We start from the raw sequence: 10,908 nt of genomic DNA on the forward strand, positions 1-10,908 counted from the left end.
TGAGTGATTTTGTGTAAACTGATTGCTCTTTAAGACAAAGGCTGTTATTTATCCTTTTTCTGAAGCTGTAAAAAAAAGAAAAGTCAGTGTATTAGTATTGCTGAAATGCCTTCGAAACCTCAACAAGGGGATTTCAAAGCAACATTCAGCATAGCTATTGTACTGCCAGTGCTCTGATAAATGGAGTGAAATGACAACCTCTTATTCGCTTGTAAATATTAGGAATGCCATTTTCAGGAGACAAGCCTTTCCAGTGGCAGTCATGTTCCTGTTAGTCTGCTGTGAACAATTCTTTGGTAATTTTCTAGTACTGATCTTGACTGGCCACTCTTCTAGCAATAACTCGGGCTCTCCAGGTTGGCACTCTCCTTGAGAAGGAACTCAAATGACATATTGTTATGCCGACAGTGTTAATGGCTGACACCAAACAGGCCTTCACCCTGTGCTTCGCTGATGCTGTGCTTCTCCAGCTGAGGAAGACACCCACCGTCTTATGGGGACAAACAGAGCCAATACTAGACACCTCTTTCCCAATATAAAATGGGCATTATTGCGTATAAGCAGCAGACTTGTCCCAAAAGGGTCTCTCCACCCTTTCCCAGGGGTGCTGGATTTCCTTTACAGGTGCAGACCACGTGTGCAACATACACACACGAGGTTCATTGTTTCCTGGAAGCGTCATATTTTCTGACACAGACGCACTTACAGGAACCCTTCCACAGACACCTATAAGAAGCACGCTGCTTCTGTGCCTGCAGCCTGACGCTGCAGAGACCTGAGCAACACCTGGCAGAAGGGTGAGTAGGAGCAGGCTGCTGCTGTCACAGTCGTTCATATGCCCTCTCTCAACTTCCCATGCACTCTTGAAACCAAGGTAGAGACCCCAAGGCTATGGGCTGTGGCAGCAGCACTTGCTACATGATGAGAGGAGGGCTTTGGACAACTGAAGATTTTGGTAGCTGAGATATGATACTGCCAGCTCTTGGCTAGCACAGTCATGATGTGCTAAAAGCTGAGAGATGTACTTAGTACATTTTTTTCAATCTTAGTGGGAGGAAAACTATGCGCTTCAAAGTTAGGAGTTGGCTGGAGGAATGATGTAAAATATGTCCTTGGAAGATATAGGGTACCGTGACAGTAAAATGATGAGTTTGGTTAAAAACATCTATAAAGCAGAGATGATGGTGGTAAAGTTTGCTTAGCTATGAAAGCCTTGCTGGGAAAAAAACCTCCAAAACAACAAAACAAAAGCCCCCAAAACCCAGCAAAAAATCCCCCACCAGAATTCCATTCTGCACATCAAGAGTGAGCTGTAGAAGGTAAATGCGTGGATGTAACATGATGCTTAAGGGGACATACTATTGCAGGGCATTTCTGACCTTGAGTCAGATTTATTCGATGATAATTTGTTACCTTGTGCTCAGACAGTTTAGAAGGAAACATTTTTGTGGCAAGTTATTTATGTAAAGCACACTTCACCATAACCATTTTGCCGTCTAGAGCATGAACTACAGCTGGCTTGCTAGTTTATTACTGGTAGAAATATTTAGTAACCTACTAAATATATCATAATACTTACAGTTTATATTCTGGGAAGTTTGAATGCAACTTCCTCACCGATATTATAGAAGAAAGAACCAGAAAATGGTGTTGATACAATCATCTGTTAGAAGAAGCTGTATCTCCAGGACACAGGCAATCAAACAGAAGGGAAAACAATGCGTGCCCCTGTGGTCATCAATGTCAATACTAAAACATATGTGTGATGGAGGAAACTAAGCCATGCAAGCTCCACTGAATTTATTTCAGTTGGCTGACAGACAAAGGAGAAATCATTTGCTTTTTTCTTCTCATGTCAACTCTGGAACAGGATAAAAGAAGCAAATACAGCATTTCATCTTGTTTCAAAAGCATAGAAACATAGGTTCAGGAAAGGAAGGACCTTAGGGACTCCAGTGGTTCATTGTACAGCCCCGAGGCAGGATCAGTTGTATCTGCCCTCTTCATAATGGACATTTCATTTTAGTTGTTGGTTTTGTTGTTGGTTTGTTTGCAGGGGTTGTTTTGTGTGTTTTTGTTTGTTTGTTTTTTTATATGCCACTTCTTAGGAAATATCTCCCATACTTACTCTGTTTTTCATCATTAGAAAAATTTTTCTCGCTGCCGTCTTGATGCAGTCTTGTGACTGCTTTCATGTCTGTCATGGACATATGGCATAGATTATTAATTTCCTGTTTTCAGAAACCTTTTACATTTTTGAAGACTGTCGTTATGTTGCCATCAGACTTCTTTTTGCTAGACCACATAATACCATCTTCCTTCACAAAGTGTGGTTTTCATCCTCCTGACTTTTCCCAGCGCTGGATATAGCTCTCCACATGGCCTTAATAGTGCTAAATAGCAGGAAGGGTTATTTTACGTGTTTCATGGACTATAGTGTGGTTTGTGTATTCTCTATGGCCTGTGCCTCTTTCACAACAGTGAGACATTGACTCATTTACAGTTTATGACCCATTATATGCCCCACATTTGTCTCCTTTCACCTAGACCAGTTTTCCTTAACTTGTCTGTGGCAGTATCTTGTAAGATATTACGAAAAATCTTACTAAAGTCAAATATAACTTACCATTTCTGCCTTGTGCACAAAGTTTATTGATGTTCACTGAAAGGAATTAGATCAAATTTTTATTAATACTTTGTTATTCTGCAGCTGAGTGATCATTTTTCTCTATAGTTTTGGAAGCTAAAAACATTATAAGTGAAGTATATATTAAAAAACCCCACCTTCTTCTTTCCCAGTGCTGTGTTTGGACTTTTGGGCTCTATTTCCGTGTTTCTTGGACAAAGTGTCGTTGGCATGCTGTGCTCACGTGAAACCCCACTTCATAAAAGTGGATACATTCCCCCCCTTTCCAAATAGCATGGCATGAACTATAGCAAGGCTACAGTTGAGGAATTTTCCTGAAGTAAATTCATGTAAAAAGGTACGTATCTATGCAATGCAAGTTCTTCCTTTGTGTGTTAAAAGCAATTTGCTTTTGAGACTTTAATCTCATTGGGAGTGAGGTATTTCACATGGGGGAAAGCAACCTAGTAGCAGTTTAGATTTTCCGAAATATTTCAGTCTCCCTTCTCGTTCTAATGTGTACTTCCATCTGACCAACTGCTCTGTGGCTTTTATTGTGGAAAAAATTAAATGATGGGATGTTACATCCCCGGTTTCTGCATCTTTGCGGATTTGTACCATAATGGGAATTTCTTCCTGAATTTTGCTGGTATTGTCCAGGACATGGTTATAATTTGAGATGAGAACTGGTGAGCTAACTCAAGCCTTCCAGGTGGTGCGTCTCCTCTACCTTGCAATCCCCACCTCTTCTGCAGCTTTTTAAGGGATAAAGAATTCCTCCAGGTATCCAGTTAAAGGCTTCAGCCACCAGCAGAGGAGCAGCTGAGTCCTCTAGGGTGAGGAGGACAATGCCTGACACCAATCATAATCTTTTTATAAGTTGCTCTAACAAACTGCCCTTTCTCTTTAGGAAAAATGTGAGCAAGATCTTGCTTCCAGGAGAGGCTTCCAGAGTTGTGAGTGGCTCTTGCTGCATGAGTAGTTGGAAGGCCCAAGTCCCTGCTTCTGCAGAGGCTCTGGTGCAAAGACAAGAGCTAAAATCATTTGTTTCTCACAGCTGCTCCCATACCGGTGCTGAGATGAAACACCATTTGCCTGCTCTGTGCACCCTTCTGGTCTCACCTTTGCTGTACTCCGGACATACTGTACTGCAGGCACCAGTTGTCATTTTTCAGAAAGGGGCAGGATACAATGAGCAAGGTCAGGTTCAGAGATGGAACAATAAAGGTGTGAGGGCTACACGGCAGGACTTTATTATTAAGTGTATTTCAAAGGATATTTCCTGCATTAGTATTTTATTCTCACACTCATGAAATTCTAGAAAGACCCGTAGGTTTAGCTGTTGCCCTTTTCTTTTGACCCTCCACCCTAAGATCTACAAGAACAAAGTTGGGTTTGGGACAGATATAATTCTCTGTATCAGAAATGTTTTTATCCATGAGACAGCTGAATATTTTCAGCACATGAGAAAACTCAGGTAAATAAAATATGAGCATCTGGTCAGAACAGTGCATTAGGTTCTCGAGGACAGCGGGGTCGTTTGCATCAACCAGGCTGGAAGAATGTGGAAAGCCTGCTGCCAACCTGTCTTTTTTCCAGCCCATGGAGATCTATCTTGTATCTTCAAAATGCCTAACTATAATACATCTACGACTTTCATCTTCGTAGATAATACTTCATAATGATCAGCAAGTTGTGCTTGGTTAGGGTGAGTTTCAGAGCCTGGTTGTACTGTTACATCGGCATGTCTGAAAATCTAACCCATGTGCAAAGCTCCAGCTGTGAACTACATCGTCTTTGTAACGACATTACTCACACAGGTTGGAAAAGAAAGTCCCTGCTCTGAGGACCTTGCAATCTAGTTTTAAAAAGTGCAATGTAAACAACAGAAGCTGAGAGAAGGGAGTAGAAATGAGAGACGATATTTGAGTGATGTGATGTCAGAGTTGATGGGAAAATGGAAGAGCTGAAAGTTATTAAACAGATTCTTTGGTCTAGCGCTTTCTCCAGGGTGAAATCCTAGCGTTAGCGAATGCACATCAGTGCTGCTGGAGCCATGATTTCCTCTGCAAGATTTCCCCAGTGGTTTCTCATTTGTCTTTTTGATATCATTATCATTCCATGCTTTCAGTCTTTTACGATAATTGCTTGAAAGCATGCAAAATTAACTTAATGAAATCCAATTTGTAAGGAAGAAATAAGAAAGGACTCTGTATTATGAAGTGCAAAAGAGCAATTTCCAGTATATTGCATGCAGACGGTCAACTAAGCCTGTTGATTATTTGCAGTTCTTTCTGTAAAAAAGCTATTTTCTTTTTCATGACAGTGCAATGTCTAGGGAAGGAGCCTTGATTTGCACAGGCATTCCATAGCACTTCTTCGATACCCGAGGATTACTACAAAATTACATTTTGCCAAGTCATAATGGTTATTTCCCAACCTGCCTCAGAAAAAAAATGAGTAGCTTAATACCACAAATTCTTACACTGTATTTCTGGTTAAGAATCTATTTAAAAGCTTTTTCTATAGCTTGTCATGGATGTAGAGTTAAAGTTTCTGGAAGCCTTTCTGGCTATGCTGTTCAGTGGGACACTTTCTGGCCAGCCAGCAGATGCCGATTTGCACTCTGCAGCCAGCCAGCCTTCCCTGGTTCCTCCAGGAGAGGCCAGGGAGGGAAGACACCGAAGTTACCAGTATGGAGAGATAAAATAAAAATGTGGAGCTGGTGGGCGATCGCATCCCTAGTCCCTTGGTTGGCCATGGGCTCCAGTGTTCCCTTTCTCCCTGACATGCTCACTCCACTCCCTTGACCGGAACCTGCTAAACTCCTGTTCCTTCTCTTACCTTATTGCTCTCTTCTATAATCTGTTTTTCACCACAAGCCTAGACTGCTCTCCCTCGGTTTTCCCCGCTTCTCCATTCCTTAACCGTCCTGCTCTGCTTTGCATTTAATGTCTAAAATATTTTTCCAATAACTCCCAGGTCTTCATAGTCGTCTGTTTTGCTCATCACTTTGCCAAAACCCCTGGCACGCTGTGCCAGATTTAGCAGCATACTTCCATACTTTGCAGTTTAAATCATAATACAGTTAAAAGTTCACCGATTTTATTGATTTATTTTCATCGTACTCTCCACAAGCTTAGCTCAAGATCAGCTCTTCTTTGAAGAGGCACAAGGTGCCATGTACTGCCTGGGGTACGTGTGGGGCCGTGCAGCCCATTTGGGTGCAGCCAGAGGCTGCACCTTGTCCCTAGGCCTGTTGGCTCATTTTACACATCCCAGTGAAGCTGTGGCTTTTGTGGCTGAAGAAGAGGGCTCTCACCTGCTTTCCTGTGAGGACTCAGTTTGTAACAGGAAGACTTCTGAAGCAAACCAAGCTGCAGGTCAGCCTGAAGAAAAAAAAATCTGGACTGCTTTTAGGAGCTCTTAGGAAAGGTTGACCTTTAAAAGTAAAAGTCAGCTTTAATTCCTCTTGTGGCACTGCGATATCTGACCTTAGCCTTGCCTGGCCTCAGTGCCAGTCACAACTAAATTCCCAACTTCCCTGCAGAGCAGAAAGAAGGAATACAAGATGCCTGAGAGGTATTTATATGGACTAACCTTGCCTAAGAGGAAAAAGTAGCCTAGGGTTTTTTCAGTAGTCATCAGGGAAAGAGATGCTTGTCCAGAGAAGGATCCCAGGCAGTTGCCTTCTGAAGGAGCTACTGTTTCGGGACAGCCCAGGGGATTGCCCTTATGGGGCTAGAATTAGAGTTTCTGAATACATCACCCCTTGTCACTTAGTCCTCTTGTCTAACTGTAGCTGATTTATTGGGTCTTAGCCCATTAAATAACAAAACACTGGAAAAACCCCAAATCCCCAGGAATAGCTGCTTAGCAACATGTGAGTAAAAGCTGTAGACATTAATGGCTTAGCTGGGTTTTGGTCAGGTTAATATGAAATGAGGTGAACAAAATGTATCAGAAGTGAGAAGTCAGAAGTGAAAAATGAGCTGGGCTTTCCCTTTTCGTAGTGCTGTGAATTCTTCCTGTCCTTGTTTCACTGCTCTGTATTTGCACTTCATATCATGCGCCTGAAATGTTACATAAAGGTCCTTCTATGTGTGGAGGAAGAAACTCGTCTGTCTGTGGCAGGTTCCTTCAACTGCTGTGTATCGTGCCTGGAGGTGAGCGCGGTCCCCACTTACCGCAAGTCAGGTCTCAATGAGCACCATGTGTGGGAGCTCTGAAGTACAGCTTATCACTGTCTTGTTAGTCATAAACCCTCTTCTGACGGCACAAGAGGGAAATTTAGCAAAGAAAATAGGAGTCATCCAAGAAAGGCCTTGCCTGGTTCAGCAAACTAAATCTGTCTTCTAGCAGTCACTGAACGTACAGCTTCCCCTGTCCTCCTCACAGTGCGTTGAACAGCCTTGCTGAGCTTTCTCAGGTGCTGTACTCGTTAGCAACAGGCCTTACCCCTCTCCTGCTTGTTATGTCACTACTCACACGATGTCTGCCTGCTTACTTAGGGGGCTTCTGTCTCTCCCATCACTGTAGTATCTGCATAGCATAATCCTCATTTAATAGCTGAGGGAATTATAAGGACAATGCAGCTAAGCAATTTAACTTGAGCTCAGAAGTCAGCAATGAAGCATTCATCACAGTCCTCCACAAAATCAAATCATTATTTAACGTTATTTTTTAATTCCTTTGTAAACAGGAACACAAACAGTGCTTTGCTACACTGCACAAATGCACATGCTGGATGCTTATGTGGTTAAGGGAGACCAGACAAGCAAGCAGACATCAGCGATGGAGGGTGCCATGACTACAAGGTTAGCGCTACATGAAATAAAACTTCAGGCACCAGATAATCGAATCAGGATTTCACAGAATGTCTCTCTGCCCTTTCAGGATGATCTTTATTAAACAAATTCTGCATTGGAGCCTTCATTTCTGTTCTGTGTGGCATATAATCTCCTAACTTTATTACGAAGTTATATCATAGAATACCAAGTTGGAAGGGAGCTCAAGGATCATCTGGTCCAACCTTTCTTGGCAAAAACACAGTGTAGACAAGATGGCCCAGCACCTTCTCTGGCTCAATCTTAAAAGTGTCCAATGATGGGGAATCCACCACTTCCTTGGGGAGATTATTCCAGTGGCTGATTATTCTCATTGTGAACAATTGTCCTCTCGCGTCCAATTGGAATCTCCCCTGGCGTAACTTGGACCTGTTACCCCTTATCTTCTCCATGTGACTCCTTGTAAAAAGGGAGTCTCCATCTTCTTTGTAGCCACCCTTTAAATACTGGAATATGGTGATAAGGTCTCCCTTAAGCCTTCTTTTCTCAAGGCTGAACAAACCCAATTCTCTCAGCCTTTCCTCATACCACAGGCTTCCCAGTCCTTTGATCATCTTGCTGGCCCTTCTCTGGACCCTCCCCGTCCCTTCCGCATCTTTTTTGTATAGCAGGGACCAAAACTGAACACAGTATTCTAGGTGGGGCCTGACAAGCACAGAGTAGAGTGGGATAATGACTTTTTTATCTCTGCTGGTGATGCCTTGTTGATGCAACCCAGCATCCTGTTGGCTTGGTTTGCTGCACAAGCACACTGTTCGCTCATATTGAGCTTGTGGTCCACCAGGACCTCCAAGTCCCTTTCCACAGAGCTGCTCCCCAGCTGGGTAGATCCCAGCCTGTACTGCATTCCTGGATTATGTTTTCCTTGATTCTGCCCAGGTTCTGGTTTGTGGTGTCATTCGTGCCCATGTGAAAGAGTAGCAATGGATAGTAGTCTGTGCTCTTGACAATTTGTGGCACCCTCTCAGCAACATCTCGGACCTTAGCTCCCAGAAGGCAGGATAACTTTTGTGACTCCCTGTCAGGCTGGCACACGGGCACCTCAGTGCCCCTTAACAGAGAAACACCGACTGTGAGCACTCGTTTCTTTATGCAGTATCCATTCTGTGATGCTGGTACAGCTTCTCCTTGCGGACCTTGCTCGTGGGTGTCTACAGCTGTTAAAACTTCATATCTGTTTATGATTGTAATGCTGGAGGGTAGGGACTGAAGCAGAGTCCTGCTTTTGTGGGTCACCAGGGTCCAATGTGCCTCACTCTCCGTGGTGTCTGCCACAGGAGCCTGATTCTGAAAGGACCCTCTAATATTGCACAGCCTTTTAACCGTTTCCTGCAGCTCAGCCACCTAATGCAACAGATCATCAACCTGTGGACAGCTTTTGCTGGTACTTTCCTTTTCTCCAGGAGAAGGGTTGCACTCGTTGCAACCTACCATCAGTACTGAAGTCTCCTTTCTTACCAGTTCCATCTGAGTAGAAGTGTTAGACATCACAGGGGCTTTCTCTGTAGAAACTCTGGTGTTAGCTCCAAGGCAAGAGCCCACCATCCTGGCAGAGACCTCCCGAGCTGGTAGGGTGCCCTGCTGTGCAAACTGCTGCCCCACACTCTGTTAGCATTAGAATAACACAATGGTGTAGTCTAACAGCCCTGGTCAGCTTGATGTCCTCAGACAACTAGAGCATGGTATGGTAGAGGGTTGAACCTTTGCTAACATCGTAAAGTCTCTGGACTTCCTAGAAACTTTGGTGACCGATTGAGGTGCAGAGTTGGGGAATTCATTCCTGTTTCATGCCAGTTGTGGGGCAGCTGGAATCTTAATATGTTTTTCATTTTGGAATTCACTATATAAAGGCTTCTTGACTATGATATACACAGTACGTTAAAGAGGGGCTCAGATGAACTTAAAACAGCTGTTTCTTTAAAGACACCATGTTCCATATAAAAGAAAAGTTAAATAAACAAAGTGGTCAGGGCACATCCTTCCTTTTCCCATGTGTCTGGATGTGTTGAAAGTGGAAGCAGTATTCTGAGAACAGAGCCTTTCCCTTTCCTCTCATGTGGTAGTCCAACAATTGGTATTGGCAAAGACATGAGGGGAAACGCTTCCTCTTTTTAAATGAGGGAAGTGAACCTCTCAAATTTCGGAGATGATATTCTTGCACACATTCTTCCTCCTTTAATCTAAAAAGACTCTTATCTCTGAATAGGCAAGATTATTTCTTCTCTCCCTCAATTTGGCTCACCGAGGAACCTGTAATGAAGTGGCACAGCGCATGGGACTGCCTTATCTGTGCCCTCCTCGTAACCTTTGAGCCAGCTGATTGATTTCAGCCACAATTGGTAAGACAGTAACTTCCTGCTCTTCCATAAAAATCAGCTGACGGATAAACGAAAGCAGCTCTACTAAAAGAGTGAGGAAAAGGCAGGGCAATCTCAATCTTCTCTTCTGACAGCAGCTGGCCAGCCAACTAGCAGATGCATTGCTCATATGAACTATGCTATACTTTTTGCCTTTCTGAAAGCCCTCCCTCCTCCCCTCCCCCCTCCAAAGAAAAAAAAAATATACAGAAGAAGCTGCTGCTGTGGAAGGAGGGATAAGGAAAACAGAGGGAGCAGAATTTTTACAGTGGAGAGGCATACCAGACATAGGACATGGGCCTTCATTAAGGACACCACTCACAGAGCAGCTTTGGCGAGAAGTGAAAAAAAGCACCAATGAAACAAAATGCCTTAAAAAAACCAAAATGAAAATGCTTCCCCGTTTTTTCCATATTAAAGCAGAATATGATGAAAATTAAAAGCGCAGAAAAAACGTCTGCAGATTACGTGTAGCTGGGTGGTACAAAGAATCAATGCCTGTTCTTATGTTTTCTTCCTGCAACAGTTCCCAAGAAGTGAACATTTACGCATTAATTAGAAAACCTGAAAACCACAGCCAAAAATTTTGCAATACGCATATCAAGTTATGATTTACACACAACAGCCCCTGTGACAGGATTTAAATTTTAGCTCTCATTTTGATGTAGTAATACACACAAAAAAATTTGCGTCACTCACAACATTAGCAGACAGTGCAAAGGTCACGCTTTATGCCCCAATGTTGGTGTGGACTTAAACTTACACGCATGAACAGGGCCATGCTGGTGAGATTGTGTTATGTAGCATGGGAGTCATATCGACCTGGACTTACTTTTTTTTTGAATTAAGAATATGCATCAGTAGCTAAATCAAATGAACCTACCTTTTAACTCCCACTTTATCTGTGAAGTTTTCCACAGGCTTCAGTGGACTCTGGGTTAGGTGGGTAAAATTTAATTAGCCATGGAAACTGCAGGGCAGAGGCACGGGGGACTGAGCAATATCTGAACATAGAGGGCGAACTAGCAGGGCACTGGTATGTTCCCATTATCCTTAGTGATGAAGTTATGAGTAACAC

The sequence above is a fragment of the Rissa tridactyla genome, chromosome 1 (genome assembly GCF_028500815.1).
Source record: "Rissa tridactyla isolate bRisTri1 chromosome 1, bRisTri1.patW.cur.20221130, whole genome shotgun sequence".
In the NCBI taxonomy this organism is placed as follows: domain Eukaryota; kingdom Metazoa; phylum Chordata; class Aves; order Charadriiformes; family Laridae; genus Rissa; species Rissa tridactyla.